Source organism: Zingiber officinale, chromosome 7A, assembly GCF_018446385.1.
Source record: "Zingiber officinale cultivar Zhangliang chromosome 7A, Zo_v1.1, whole genome shotgun sequence".
Lineage (NCBI taxonomy): Eukaryota > Viridiplantae > Streptophyta > Magnoliopsida > Zingiberales > Zingiberaceae > Zingiber > Zingiber officinale.
The window spans coordinates 61,777,075-61,793,772 of NC_055998.1; the positions used below are offsets into that span (position 1 = coordinate 61,777,075).

General features: G+C 39.8%; 2 long non-coding RNA genes across 2 annotated transcripts in view; both read right to left on the reverse strand.

Annotated features, from left to right (window-relative positions):
- LOC122000139 overlaps positions 1-8,900 on the reverse strand; it is a 29,357-nt gene extending 20,457 nt beyond the window's left edge. The window contains exon 1 of the long non-coding RNA XR_006116970.1: positions 8,843-8,900. This is a non-coding gene — a long non-coding RNA (uncharacterized LOC122000139). The remainder of the gene's footprint in view (positions 1-8,842) is intronic.
- A 704-nt stretch (positions 8,901-9,604) lies between these two features.
- LOC122000140 lies at positions 9,605-9,988 on the reverse strand. The gene is made up of 3 exons (XR_006116971.1): positions 9,915-9,988; positions 9,779-9,820; positions 9,605-9,674 (listed from the first exon to the last, which is right to left on the reverse strand). It is a non-coding gene; the product is annotated as an uncharacterized LOC122000140 (long non-coding RNA).
- Positions 9,989-16,698: the final 6,710 nt, after the last annotated feature.

Consider the following 16,698-nt stretch of genomic DNA (forward strand, 5'->3'; position numbering starts at 1 on the left):
GTTCATGTCATTTGACTTGAACCTCTTGGTACTAATGTTATAGATAGGGCTCTCAAGGTCTAGAATATAGAGTCCGTTTATTAGTGGTGCACTACAATAGACCATATCTTTCAAATAAACAGAACAACATTTGTCTTTTTATTATAAAAGAGTATCCTTTCTTGTCTAAACAAGAAACTGAAACTATGTTCTTAGTAAGAGCAGGCACATAACAACAATCATCTAAATCTAGTACAAGCCCAGAGGGCAGAGATAGCTGATAAGTTCCTACAGCAACAGCAGCAACCCGTGCTCCATTGCCTACTCGTAGGTCCACCTCGCCCTTTGCCAATGCTCTGCTATTTCTCAGCGCCTGCACATCAGTACAAATGTGAGAAGCACATCCAGTATCTAATACCCATGATGTAGAAATAGATAGATTGACTTCTATGACATATATACCTGAAGTGGAAGTCTCACTTCGCTTCTTCTTAAGATCCTCCTGGTATACCTTGCAGTTCCTCTTCCAGTGCCCGGTCTGACCGCAGTGGAAACAGGTAGCATCCTTGGCGACCCCTCCTTTAGGCTTCAGTGCCTTGCCTTTGCCCTTGGCTTGGGACTTTCCTTTGCCTTTGGGCTTGCCTTTGCCCTTATGCTTTTGGACCATCAGAATGGGCTTAACCTTCTTAAGGTTAATCTCAGCAGTTCGTAACATACTAAGTAGCTCGGGCAGTGGCTTGTCAATCTCGTTCATGTTATAGTTGAGAACGAATTGACTATAGCTATCCGGCAAGGACTGCAAGATCAAGTCAGTGGCCAGCTCTTGGCCAAGTGGGAACCCCAGTCTTTGTAGGTTCTCTATGTACCCAATCATCTTGAGTACATAAGGACCTACAGGAGCCCCGTCTGACATCTTGCACTGAAACAGTGCCTTCGAGATCTCAAATCTCTCATGCCTCGCTTGTCCCTGATATAGTTGGCGAAGATGCTCAACCATATCAAAAGCGCCCATCAACTCATGTTGCTTCTGAAGCTCTGAGTTCATGGTCGCGAGCATTAGACAGGACACATCTAATGCGTCGTCTTGATGCTTCTTGTAAGCTTCTTTGTCGGCTCGCGGGGCATTAGGAGGAGCCTCCGGAATGGGCTGCTCCAGAACGTACAGCTTACGCTCCTGGGTGAGAACTATTCTCAAGTTCCTGTACCAGTCCAGGAAATTCGCTCCATTGAGCTTGTCCTTCTTAAGGACAGATCGCAGGGAGAAGGAATTCGTGTTCGACGTCATGGTTATCTACAACAGAAAAATTTGCAGAAAATCATATTCTTTAAAAAATCATTTAATTAGGCCTTTTAATTAAATGATGCTCCCACTGAATTCTATAATTCTTGTGGGACAAGATCCACATCATACTAACCCTTGAGTTAGCTTTGGCTAATACGCCCAAGGCTTAGTATGATCGGCAGGTAACGATTACCAATTACCTCTCTATGCAACTCTTGTTTATAGAATCAATATCCGCATTTATATTAAAACTCGAGTTAGCTTTGGCTAATACGCCCGAGAGTTAATATAGATGTGATTTTGACCTATCTTTCCAACTATTGGAAGAATGCCTATAGTTGACTCGATCCAACCGAGTAACTATGAATACTCAATCTAATTGATTTTTTATTCACCCATGCGTTGATAGACGGGACCAAGATTGTCCCTCCGTACCCTACCCAGATAATATGTATTGCTCTGCTTTGGCAGATTCAACAATACATGTGATCGAGGTAGTGATAGGTATCACGGCACGGTTAGGCATTTTAGAGTTGGTTCGATCTAGATCTAATCTAATCGAGAAGAATGCATCTTGTGCACGACTTAGATCTAATCTAATCGCAAGGGTGCATCATGTGCACGACTTAGATCTAATCTAATTGTTAAGGCACTAATTAATTAATTAACTATTAAACATGCATCAGATACATAATAATTAATTAATTAATCTATTTGTGATTTAGTCATGGCCCTACTACGATCTTCTCAAGCCAATGAGAAGATCGATTGGTCAACCTAGGGTCAACAGCTTCTCCAAGCGCCTCCCTTTGACCACCTTGTGTTGCTCGTGCCCGCCTCGGAACTCCGTCTCGTGTGGACCCTCCACCGCTCCAATTTGTACATTACAATTTGAAACTCGAGTTACATTCGAGTCTAAATCTAATTTACAACAAGAATAAAAGACGAGGCACGACGCGCAGGTCGCGAATAACAAAATAAATACAACACGCGAAAACACATCACGGCACGCAGGCCGTATTATGAATTACAACACAACCAATCATATTGGGTTTTGGGCCATGACTATCACAAATTAATATATATAATTCAAAATTATATATTTTCATAATTTTCTATAATTTTAAAATTAATTTTTACAATTTTTACAAGTAAAATTTCCAGGCGGTCCCGTTTAGCAGTTTCGGGCGCAATCGCGGAACGGATTCCCTTGCGGGGCCCAGGGGCAGCGCCCCTACCCACGATCTAACCATCGCGAGGGTTCCTTTGCGATCCAACAGCGCCTAAACCCTCTGTCCCAAAACGATTTGGGCCGAGACATTACCGTTTCGGAAAAATCTTCCCGACGGGTTCGTTTTTAGCGATTTCGGGTGCGATCGCGGAGCAAATCCCCTTGCGGGGTTAGGGGCAGCGCCCCTACCCACGATCTAACCATCGTGAGTTGCTCCGTTGCGATCTAAAGGCACCCGAGTCCGCTGTCCCAAAAGATTTTGGGTCGAAACGAAGCCGTTTGGGAAAATTCTTCCCGATAGCCGAAGCCTACAAGTGCCGAGACACTTGTGCTTCGCCTATAAGGAAAAATTACCCATAAAAACATAAAAATTGAATTTTTACAGAAAATCACAGAAGTTTTTGTTTTCCAAAAACCAAAAACTAACTCGTACAAGTCTTTGCACGTGGCTCTGATACCACTGTTGGGTTCTTCGAGCCGCGAAAACCACTTTTTCGCGTCGCGGAAACCCCGAAGGACCCAAAGCCGTAGATCCGTGCAAAGATTCGTATACAAAATTCGAAAAAAAACTATTTCTTGTACGAGTTCAAAAACTGATCTACTACTTAGATCTATGAGGAAAAAGTGTTTACCCTTGATACGATGCCCTTCGCGTTCCCGCTCGTCCAAATGATGCCGGATCTCAAGACCGTCAAGCGCCGGTCCTCTAGAAGTATCCACACGGACACACTAGATGGAGATGACCAAAAACCAAGGTGTGCTAGCACCTATGTGGTTCGGCCAATGGAGGAGAGGGAGAGGGAGAGCTTGAGAGAGAGAAGGAGGAAGATGCACACAAGTGAATGAAAAATGAATTTTTCCACCCAAAAACCAAGTGGCCGGCCACACTTCAAAATTCACATTAATTGCATTAATTGCAATTAATATGAAACCATAAAATCACATTAATTGCATTAATTGCAATTAATATGAAACCATTAAGAGTGTGACTTTGTTACTTCCATGAGGTGGCACCCATGATGATGTGGAACATCATTATTGTTCCACCTAATGCCAACTCACCAATGAGGTGGCAAAAAGGTCAAGTCAAAATTGACCTTTGGTCTTCCTTCTCAAGTCAAGTCAAACTTGACTCAATCTCTACCATGGTGGATCTAATCCAACCATTTGATTCGAGCCAACTTAATATAATGAATCTAATTCATTAAATTAAATTGATTCAATGAGTCAAAATCTAAATTAGACTCATTTAACACATGAATCAACTTGAGTCGAACTCAAGTTAGCCCAATTAGGATTACTCTTAATCCAATTTGATTCATCAAATGAATCTAATCCTCTTGGTTCATCATATGAACCTAATCTCCACCTAATTGTCCTAAGTGTGTGACCCTATAGGTTCTTGTAACGTTGGCAATGCCCTAAACCCATTTAGGAGCATAAGTAATGAGCGGTATCTAGCAACACATCATTACTACCCAAGTTACAAGAATGTCGAGATCCGACATCACCTTGTGACTACCAATTGTGACTACTCACAAAATAATGACAAGTGTCCTTCTATCCTAGACATCTAGATTGATCAATATGAGGCATAGACCGTGTCATCCTCTAATCAATCTAAATCTTGAACTCCAAGTTAGACTCACTCGATCAAATGAGCTCAACATCTAATGTTGACTCATTTGGGCATGGCCATGCACTTAGTGGTCTCACTCTATCAAGAATACAGATGTCGCTCCCTTTATATGGGAGGGATAGATTCCATCTACATCACTCACATCCCTCTACATAATTCATTATATACCCAGTAATCGCCTTTATAGTCCACCCAGTTACGGGTGACGTTTGACGAAACTAAAGTACATAACTCCTTATGTAGGGATCCATGGTGACTTCAGGTCTAAGGACTAATAGTCATACTAATAGTCACATGAGAAAGTATATGACACTCATATAACGATCCATGATACTTTCTCATGGCGGGTCATTCAGTATACATTCTCTAATGCATACCCATGTGTCAGCTTGATATCTCTATATCCATGACTTGTGAGATCAAGTCATCGAGCTGACCTACATGCTAGTCTTATTGTATTAACATTGTCCCTGAATGTTAATACTCGACTAGGAATGATTTAGAGTAGTGTTCCCTATATCATCTCACTATCGATTCAACTAATCGATTGATATATGTATGAACCTTCTACTCAAGGACGCTATTATACTTAGTCTATTTGGCACTAATATAAATAAGTATAATAACCAAACAAATGCCTTTATTGATATACAAGAATATGATATACATGAGTCCATACAATCATCAAATGATTGGCTCTAGGGCTCTAACTAACATTGACCTGGTCAAAGTCTACGACATAGACATCCTCTACCACCCAGGGAAAGCAAATAAGGTGGCAGACGCACTTAGCAGGAAGTCCAGTGCTACTTTATTATCCCTAGTAGCCATGTCACCGCCCCTACAGAAGGAAATCACAGATTTCAGTCTTGAACTGGTAGTGGGACAACTCTCTACTATGACCTTAGCATCTACCCTGCTTGGTGACATCCAGACAGCTCAGGAACAGGATTCTGAAATTCAGAAAATCAAGCAAGGGATAGCAGAACCAGGAAGTGGAGAGTTCAGAATGGCTGATAATGGGGCAGTATATTTCGGTGACAGACTATGTGTTCCAGATCAGGAGTAACTACGAAGGAAGATTTTAGATGAAGCTCACAGGACTTCCTATGCGATGCATCATGGCTCCACCAAGATGTACCAGGATTTGAAGAAATGCTTTTGGTGGCCTGGGATGAAGAGAGACATCGCTAGATATGTTAGCACCTGTCTAACCTGTCAGAGGGTCAAGGCAAAACATCAGAGACCAAGAGGAGTTCTGCAGCCTATCCAGATCCCAGAATGGAAGTGGGAAGATATTTCCATGGATTTCATAGTGGGATTACCCAGAACCACGAATGGTTTTGACGCCATCTGGGTAATAGTCGACAGATTGACTAAATCAGCCCACTTCTTAGCTATCAGGATATCCTACTCCATGGAGCAGCTAGCTCAGTTGTATCTCAAGGAGATCGTCAGACTGCATGGATTTCCACGGACTATCATCTCAGACAGAGACAGTAGGTTCACGTCACACTTCTGGGAGTGTGTACAGTCAGCATTGGGCACTAAGCTAAAATTCAGCACAGCTTTCCATCCTCAGACAGATGGTCAGACGGAGCGGGTAAATCAGGTACTCGAAGATATGCTTCGAGCATGTGCCCTAGACTTCAAGGGAAGTTGGTGCAAATATCTGAGTTTAGCAGAATTTGCATACAACAACAGCTATCAGGCCACTATTGGTATGGCACCCTACGAGGCTCTCTATGGGCGGAGGTGTAGATCTCCAATCTGCTGGTTTGAAAGTGGTGAACAGAAGGAACTAGAACTTCAGACAGATCTAGTAGCAGACACCACAGCAGCTATACAGCAGATCCGCCAGAGGATAGAGACAGCTCAGAGCCGCCAGAAAAGCTATGCTGATACACGGCGTAAACCCGTAGAATTTTCAGTTGGGGATACAGTATTCCTCAGAGTGGCTCCCATGAAGGGAGTAATGCGTTTTGGGAGGAAGGTCAAACTAAGTCCCAGATATGTGGGACCATAACTTATCACTAGAAGAGTTGGCAAGGTAGCATATGAGCTAGAGCTACCACAGGAGATGTCAGCCATCCATAATGTATTTCATGTCTCTATGCTGAAGAAGCATATCCCATATGCCACCCAGGTGATTGAGCCCCAGTCGATACCAGTCCACGAATACCTCAGCTATGATAGTCGGCCTATTCAGATAATAGACTGAGCAGTTAAGAAATTGCGGAACAAGGAGGTACCATTAGTAAAAGTCATTTGGCAAAATCACACAGCAGAAGAAGCAACTTGGGAGACAAAAGCTAGTATGAGGCAGAAGTACCCAGAGTTATTCTAAGTTCGAGGATGAACTTTTTATAAGGTATGGGGGATTGTAACGCTCGAAAAATTCTCAAAACCATTTTAGAAATATTCTATGATTTTTCTGGAATTTTAGAATATTTTTATGGAATTTTTAGAATAGCGGAAGTAGCAAAAATAAATAGAAACATAAAATAGCTTAAGCGGGAATTGAACCCGAGACCTATTGGGTCCTACGACTTATAGTGTACTCTAGTAACCAAGTGAACCCAGCAGGGCCATACTAAAAGGAAAGGGGAACAATTTTATTTAAGTTAGAGTTGGGTGAATTAATTCCTTAATATAAATAGGGAATTAAGTGAGGAGTTTTAATTTGATCGTGACTTACCTCTTCTCCTCACCCTTACACGCCGCCCCCTTCTCCTCTTCTTTCTCTCGGCGCACCAAGCCCCAAGGGCTAGGGTTCCGTCCCAAGGGCAAGAGGAACACCTTCCGGCGATATCTCAGTTACGAGGACGTTTCTCTCCGAGAGAAGAGCATGTAGACGCGAGGAGATCGACGAAGGGATCTTCTCCACCGGAAATCTAGCGATCAGATCATAAGGAAATATAGCGCAGGATGTAAGAAACCCCTCACCTATAGTATAAGTAGTTCTCGTGTGATTGCATGCTTTAGTTTATTAGTTTATGGATTTTCGGCACATAGGGTGTGCAACAGCGCACGCCAAGTGCTCGATAGTATGTTCAGCGCAATTAAAATGCGACTTAGGCATTTTAATAGTTTAGCTAAATGCGATAGAAGCATTTAATTAGTATATGCAGTTTTCTACAGCTTATATGGGACTACAGTTCAATGGGTGGGCTCCCACAGTCGCCTCTAGGTTCAGACAACCTAGCTCTAGGTTCAGATAACCTAGAAATAGCAAGATAAGAGAATTTAGCTATAACCAGTATTTTATTTTAGCAGTGGCACTGTACTGGATTAGATATCTATTGGGTTGGGCTCCCACAGTCGTCCCTAGGTTTAGATAACCTAGTAACCCTACTAAATTCGGGACTTGCAAATCCGGGTCTACTTAGGGATGCGTGCATAGCACGTACAGTTGCCGGACCCATCAGCAGCATGATTATGTATTTTCATCTATCTATGATAAATAGTTTTCAAACTCATAAATCAGTTGTGTATACAGTTTAAACTCAGTTCTAGCTTAGTTATAGTTTTAGCTCAGTTCATGCTTCAGCTTAGTTTTCATTATTGATACATGTGATAGTTCTATGATTAGTTTTGGTTTCTACGTTGTATGATACCATGCCATGCTCTCACCTGTTCAGCATGTATTTCAAATAGCATGTTTTCAAACCATAGATTGCATCGTATGCATGTTTTGTGAGGTAGATGGTTTCTTACTAAGCGAAAGCTTACAGATACTCTTTTCCTTATACTACAGATAAAGGTAAAGGAAAGATGGACTAGCGAAGGCTGGAGGGCAATGCGATGAAGATGTGTGTGGAAGGAACCTGGAATAAAGATCTTGGAGAAATTAGCAAACTAAGACTTTAGTTTTATATAGTGTTATTTTCCGCATTTCTAGTTATTTTAATGCCTTGAATCGTGAACGACTTGCTTAGATTGTTAGTACTTATGCTCATAATCCTAGTTATGTGTCATTGGTATGTTTCCAGCTATTTTAGAACTCTTGTAGGTGAGTTCGGCATGAAGCAGTGCTGAAATCAGAGTTTTACTGCGAAATCAGAAACCCCAATCGATCAACGGATCGATTGGGGGCCCTCAATCGATCAGCGGATCGATTGGGAGCCTGGTCCCGCGAATAGTAAGCTTCTGGATCGATCAGCCGATCGATCCAGTCGCATTCTGTCGCAAACATAGAGTTCAGGGATCGATCATTCGATCGATCGGGAAATCGCTCCCGCGAACAGAGAGCTCTGGAATCGATCACTGGATCGATTGGCCAGTCTGGATCGATCAGCCGATCGATCCAGAATAATACCCCGAGCACAGTAGTAATCTGAAATGATCCATGGATCGATTCAACAGCTTGCAATCGATTGAGTTCAATCTGGATCGATTGGGAATCAAGGTTTCGACCAGGAAATCTTGTAATTTAGTTCCTTGACCATAGGGGATGTAGGATATGTCATGTATACCTTAGATTGCATCCCTCAACACATGTAGGACCAAGAATTTGTATTAGCTTGGCAAAGTTTTTAATTGGTACAGGTTTTCGCACCTAGAATTAGTAATGGTCATGGAGATAGCTTAGCACAGCATAATGTGATGGTCCGGCCTTGCAGCCTAGCCAGTAGAAGGCGGGTCGTTACATTCAGTGACTCGAAACTGTTTTTACCATAAACTAAAAGACAACACCAAAAGATATTTTTACCTCTTCCATTGCTAGAGCAGGTACATTGACTTGTATAGACATGTCCTCAATAACCTACATCATAACTTATGGTCAATCAAGAAATAAATACTAAAAGAATTAAACACTTGATAAGCTTTATTGCTAACCAGCTTTGGAGCAAAATGGAAGTGAGACAGCGCATCCAACTTTAAGGAAATCTTTTTAAATAGCATTGTTGCCTGCAGCCATAAAAGAAAAAGTGTATGAGAAAAGCTGAGAAGCTACCCAAGCAGCCAGATGTTATCGCAGATCAATACCATAGATCTAGTGGATCTGTATTATTAACAAATTCAGATTGCAGATATCCCAATGTCAGTTTTTTTTGGCTATAAAGTAATGTCATTATATGCATCAGTAAGAAAGACATCCATCAATAATATAATATTCCATCAGGACTTCTGAAAAGTTTCTGAAGCAAACAAACAGAAAGGAGGGAAAACCCAAAGAGCTTGAGAGGTTTCAATATAATTTCTCAATAGTGAGAATACAACAGTTGTAAGGAGCTTAAAGAAAATGCGTCGATGAAGACTTATAAACTGACACCTAAGACATACAAATTATCATTCTCATCAGCCATCAATCACTAAACTATGATTACTATCCTACCAGCAGCTGAAATTAGAAATTGAAAAAAATGCAGATAATTTTGGTACAAATAGCTACTAATTGCTAGGGTTCAGTTTGAATTTTTATGACAAAATTTACCACATAGGAATAGTAAATAAGTGGACAAGTAAAATACCTCAATCTTAAGTTTATCAGAAGCAGAAAGAAGAGCTGGAGCTAGACCCGTCTTCTGCGCATATTCTTCCTAAATTACAAAAAAAAGGAGAGAGAGAGAGAGAAGTGAGCATAGTCTATGTATCACACATTAGCTGATTAATAAAAATGATTTGCATGAATGAAGCAACGAACCTCATATATCTCGGCAAGACCCTTCTTACTCTTATTTTCATCCTGTTAAAAAGTCCATTATGACATTGTTCCCACTTAGAAGTGTTCAATTTATATATCTTAATGTTGCCAAAGTTAGACAGAACAAGAAAATTACCATCTCTTTGGTCTCCTTAGGGGGTTTAGATGGCAAGATAGGTGCTCTTTCAACGTCATCAAAATGACCCTGGAAGCAATCATAAACTTGAACATTACATGATTCTAATTGGTGTGTTTTTGTGGTTTTACATTTAGATATTATTGTCTTCACGATCTTTGTTGTCTAATAAGAATGAATTGTTTAATTAATAGCCGTGCTTGGCATGTTAGATTGTTAATCTTTCTGGTCTTGAGAAAGAAATAATGCATATTGTTGTTTCAAATACCAATATACCATTTTATCTTTTCATGAATATATACATCAAGCAATTTTCTAAATACATCTAGAAATTATTGGATTTTCATACTCTTTTAGCCTGATTAAAGGGGTATGAAATGTATGCAATTAAAACAAACTATTTCTCAGTACATTTTTCAACCACAACCCAAGTTTGAATTTCATGATGAAAGAGTAAAAAGATAGAACCAAAATAAAATCCTCCAGTGAATAATATTTTCATGCTGCAACACGTTAAGATCCTCCCGTCAACGATACTACACGAATAATTGAAAAGGCAAATTAGAATCAAATGATCATGGCTAAGTTGTAGCACCCACTAAGCTTTTAAGATAAAAATGAGAATGATGAATTTACCTTAGAAAAATATTAGTAGAATGTTGAACCAAAAAGAAATAAAAAGAAATAAAAATAGGGAATGGTCAAGGATTGAACCTTGAACCTCTTATGAAGTAAATGATAGGATTAATGGGTAATAACCAGTTGGGATAGGAATAATATATTGATAGCAAAGGAGGGAAACTCATGATAAGGGTGAGAGTAAAAGCTAGCCAAAAGAAAATAAGAAAAGAACAAGAGAAAGGCAACTTGCCTTCCTTCTTTTCTCTCCCTTTTCTTCTTCTTTTGCCGTGACTTAAAGAGGGGGATTAAGGGGATTCATTCCCCCTTGTTTCATCATGAATGATGAGAACAAATGAATAAATAAAATAAATATAAAAAAAAAAGGGCTAAGGGAGAAGGAAAGCAAAAACCAATTTTGCTACCTCTTTTTCTCTTAACATAAAAGAGAGTATGTAAAGAGAAGATGTTATTTTTCTCTCATTTCTCTCATTCTCCCCTCTCCCTCACCGAACCCTCAGTCCCCTCTCCTCCATCTTCGGCCCCAAGCCAAGGTTTTCTCCTAAGAAAGCCTAAGATACAAGGAGGACTTAGCAAGGGAATCAAGGGAAGGGAACTAGAAGAAGAGGCTACTTCTTCCATCACCACACCTAAGATCCACAAGCGAAAAGGATGTAAGCTTCCCCTCACCTGTGGTACAAGGCGTTTTATGTGCTTTTCAGATTTTATGAGGATTAGAAAACCTAGAATAGAATTTAAGAAATATTCGGCCAAAGAAGAGTTTTCAAATCTAGGAAGGTTTAAACAAGTCCTCATTTCATGATATTTTTCTATGCTATGTAGGAAGGTTTTCCTTCATGTTTTTATACCTATATGATGCTTGGTCAGAGGAGTACCTAACCCTAGAATTTCGGCCAAAAATATTTTAAAGAGGTTAGGGAAATCATTGTTTAACCAAACTAGTACAAGATTCCCTCCATGAATTACTAAGGGTCTTTTATTGGTTTTTCTTGCTTGAAAGTTACTTGGAACCTAAAGAAATCCACTCATATGTTTCGGCCAAGAAAAGAGCTTAGGGTTAGGAAGACCTTTAAATTTAAGTAACCATGTTCATATGATAGAATATAGAGTTCTCTTAAAGAATTGCATGTTGAATATTGCTAGAAATTCATGAACTCTTCATTAAGATTTTCGGCCATGATAAGATGGATAGCTTAGAAAAGCTTAAACAAAATTTTAACATGCTCAAGACCTCTGTGATATTAAGATATGAAAGTTGTTTAATGATCTCATGCGTAATTAGGGTATAGAGAATTTAGTTACATGATATATGACATGTAAGAACACAAGGGTCCTAGCTTGTTTAAGAACCAAATTTGTATATGATGTTCTTAGTAATTTTTGCCATGAAACTTACTTAGGTTTTCCATGCTTTAGGCCACTTAAAACCTTGTTTAGAGATTGGTAGGTTTCGGCCATGAGGAAAAATAAAAGAAAAAGGAAAGAAACCTAGGAAGCCTAAGACACAATTCACATGTATGTTTATTATGCTTGCCTTTATACATGCTATGAAACTTGTATGACTTCCTATTCTTTTAGGCTATTTGAAGCAAAGTTAAACATTGATGAGTCTCGGCCAAGTAGGGTTTAAATGACCTAGAGGCCTTAGAATTGAAACCAATTGTGTTAAAAATGCTTCTTATGGAAATATGATAGTATGTTGATTGTGTCACATGCTTGTATAATTTTTCCATGACCTAAATGGACCATTGTATGTTTCGTCCATGAAGGGATAGATGCCCTAGAAACCCTAGAACAAAAATTAAATATGCTCATGTCACTCTACATGAAATATGATAAGTAGAAAGCCAAAGTTCTCATGCTATATGTTGTTTAATGACCTAAAATGAGGCTAGGGTAAGTTTCGGCCATACCCATTGTATGATGCCTTATTATGAAATTATACATGATGTTAGTTCAAGTTCACATGCTTGTATGCTTGCTTTTAGCCCTAATGAATACTTGTTAAATTTCGGCCATGACATATGTTAAGGGCTTGAAGAACTTAGGAACTAGCTCAAATATGCTTACTATGTTACTTGGAAAAAAATGCTATAAATATGGTTTAAGGTTTCCATGCTTTCATGACATTTGGGACCTTGTTTCACACCTAATAGGGTTCGGCCACATGAAGTTTAGGGACTTGGAGAACTTAGAAACCAAGTTAATCATGCTTATAATGCTTCCTATGAAATTGATGTGATGATAATTTAGGTTCCACATGCTTGGAGGTTGTTTTTACCTAAATTGAGATCTAAGGGGGGGTTCGGCCATGATAAGAACCCAAGGGATTAGGAAGCTTAGAACCCAAGCTAACTATGTTACCATGTTTCTTATGATAGTATAATCACATGATACACTCTTATGCTTAAACATGTATGCTTGTGATTTATACTTTCCATGATATGGTATGTGCTTAGAAATATGCATGCTTTGATGATATGCTATGTGCTTAAAATATGCATGCTTTCATGATATGCTATGTGGATAGAAATATGCATGCTTTGATGATATGCTATGTGCTTAAAATATGCATGCTTTTATGATATGCTAGGTGGATAGAAATATGCATGCTTGGATGATATGCTATGTGCTTAAATTATGCATGCTTTCATGATATGCTATGTGGATAGAAATATGCATGCTTTGATGATATGCTATGTGCCTAAAATATGCATGCTCTCATGATATGCTATGTGGTGAAAATATGCATGCTTTTATGACATGCTGTATGCCTAAGTGATGCATACTTTTTATGGCATGATGTATGCCTAAGTGATGCATACTTTTTATGACATGATGTATGCCTAAGTGATGCATACTATTTATGATATGATGTATGCCTAAGTGATGCATACTTTTATGACATAACGTATGCCTAAATGATGCATACTTCTATGATATGCTATGTGACTAAATGATGCATTTTTATACATGCTACTTTACTTTGTAAGGCTTGTACCAAGGGTGGGCTCCTAATCAGCCCCTAGGCCTTTGGTTGTGTGATCCAAGCTAGTAAAAACAAAGGGATGGGCTCCTTAGTACGCCCCTAGGTCTATGGCTGTGTGATCCGGACCTAGTTCCTTGTATGATTCAAGACTTGATACCTTGGATATACTTAGGAAGCGCGCATATCTACGTGATTTATCTATGTGTGGTACAAGCCGGGACCCTGATTATGTTGATATTATGTTCAAGTATATATGTAAGAAGAAATGGTTTTAAAGATCATGAAACATACACATGTTTTCGGATACATGTTTTCAAAATCATATTGCATATACCTTATGATCATGTTGTGACGATGCTATGATACTATGATATGCCATGATTAGATATGATTATGTTATGTTTCATGCTATGCTTTAAGAGATGATATGCCATGACTAGTTATGATTTTGTTATGTTGCATGATATGCTTAAAGAGTATGATATGTTATGCCATCACTAGTTGAGATCATGTTATGTTGAGACATTCTTTGATCATGTGATGATTTTCGATTTTAGTGAGTAGGAAAGGAACTTACTGAGCCATGAGTGCTCATAGCTTACTTTCCTTGTACCACAGATAAAGGAAAAAGCTGGATGAGCTAAAGGAGCAACAGGAGAGGCAAGGAGATGTGTGTGGCAGTGGCTAGGCAACCAAATAAGAACCTGCTTTAAAAACTTTTAAAGAACTATGCTTTGGTATCATGAATTGTAGTACCGTATGTGTGACTTGATGTTATGTTTCTACTAATTTTGATATCATGTTATTGATGCCATGATAGTGTAGTTCGGATTTGATGAAAAGAAAAAAACAAAAGAAAAGTTTTTATTAAACTAAGAAAATTATTTTAAGTCTTCCGTTGTTTTAAAAAGAAAAATTTGTACATGGAGTATCGTAGCCCTGTCCCTTAGGGTTAGCAGGGAGGGCGGGCGTTATAGGTTGGTATCAGAGCCAAGTTTTTGCCAGCTCACTACACACACATCAAGCCTCCGACCTGCCGCTCCAAGTAAGAATGCTTATGTTTAATTTTCTTGTTATATGTTTATGCTTAATCTACTTGTTATATGCTTATGCTTAATTTCATGTTATATGACTTATGCTTTATTTATTTATTTTCTTCCTTGTTATATTGTCTATGCTATACTTTCTTTGCTACATTGCTTATGCTTTATTTCCTTATGTTATATTGTTTGTCACTCTATTCCTTATTTTCCTTATGCTGCTTATGCTTTAGTTTCATGTTTTGCTTGCTTATGTTTGATGCTTTATTCTATGCTTTTAGTTATAATTTAGATTAGGATTACATATTAGTAGGTTAGGAATAATACCATAACAAATGGATAGAAACAAAATAGTACGTTAGATTGGCTAAAAATGATAACCACTTACACTAGTCTATTTATCATTATTTAGATAAACATGGTTAGGACACGCAATACCCGAACCGAGGGGACAGTGACTCCACCAGACCTGACACAGGTAGTCGCAGACCTCCAGCATCAGATCGCAGAGCAACAGCAGCTGATCACTACCTTAATGGGTCAGCAAGGCAACCCGATTACCCCACCGGCAAATCAGAATACACTACCGGTTATACCTACAGCCGCACCAGTGCCCCCGGCTGCCCCTACTCTGATGGTCCGACAAGAGGCCTATCTGATTCAGTGGCAAAGGCTTAAGCCGGAAGCATTCTCGGGAAACTGCGAACCATGGGATGCGCAAGCCTAGCTCAAGACCGTGGAGAGCATAATGGAACTACTGGACTGGCCTGAACATGAGAAGGTCAAATGCGCGTCGTTCTGCCTTATCGGAGATGCCCGGATGTGGTGGGACCGAGTAAAGGCGAAAAGACAAATAAACCAGATGTAGTGGACGGATTTTGAGACAGAGTTCTTAGAAGAATTCTTCCATATGCAAGTGACCAACAAGCACTATGACAATTTCACTGAGTTCCGGCAAGGTGATCTGTCAGTCAACGAAGCCGTCAAGAAGTTCAACCGCCTAGCGCGTCTGTGCCTAGAACTGGTCAGCACTGAAAAAGAAAGGGTCCGGTTAATGTTAAAGATGCTCCGACCCGAGATCGCTCTGAACGTAGCTGGCGGAGTTAATAGACCGCAGACTGCAGAGGAGCTAGTCAGCAGTGCCCTGATTACCGAGCACTACCAGAAAGCAATGAACAAGGGCAAGAACCAAGCACTGACCGGAGGACAAAAATCACACAATACCAGAACCGACTGGAAAGGAAACTCAGGTGGAAAGAGGAAACAGTGGAACAACACAAAAGGTGGTCCGGCCAATAAGCAAACCAAGTACTCTCAGTGTGCCACATGTGGAAAGATGCATTCGGGAGTATGTCTCCTAAGTACCAGAAAGTGCTACAACTGCGGAAAGGAAGGTCATTTGGCAAGAAATTGCCCTACTCAGTCTCAGGTACTACCTCTGCAGAACAACCAGAATATGAGTACCCCTGCAAAGCTGCACCAGATGCATACTGCCATAGAAGGGACTTCAATCAGCCAAGGAAGATTGGAGGCCCCACCCACTATGACGAACGCCAGAGTCTACTCTCTTACCAAGGAAGACGTGGCGAATGCCTCTACTGTTGTCACAGGTCAGCTACTTATTTACAATCAGTATGCTGTAGTATTATTTGATACCGGGGCAACACACTCGTTCGTCTCAACACCTTTTATGAAGAAGCAAGATATACCACTCCGAACTCTAGAGGACACATTCTTAACAACCATATCATCCGAGGAGATTATGCCATCAGACCATATGCTGCAAGCAGTACTCATTCGGATCGCAAACAGAGAACTCTACTGCAATCTGATAGTACTTGATATGCAGGATTATGACATAATATTGGGCATGGATTTCCTTAGCAAATACGGTGCTTCAATTGAGTGCCCAAAAGGAAAGTGATTTTCTGACCTGAAAATGAACCAGAGTTTGAGTTTTATGGGGAAGCGAAAGGAACGAAGAAGTTATTGTCATCTATTAAAGCACAAAGGATGTTAGATAAAGGATGTATAGGGTTTCTAGCGCACGTGGTTGATACCAATCAAGTCAAAGACCCGAAGCTAGAGGATGTCAGGGTAGTATGCAACTATCCAA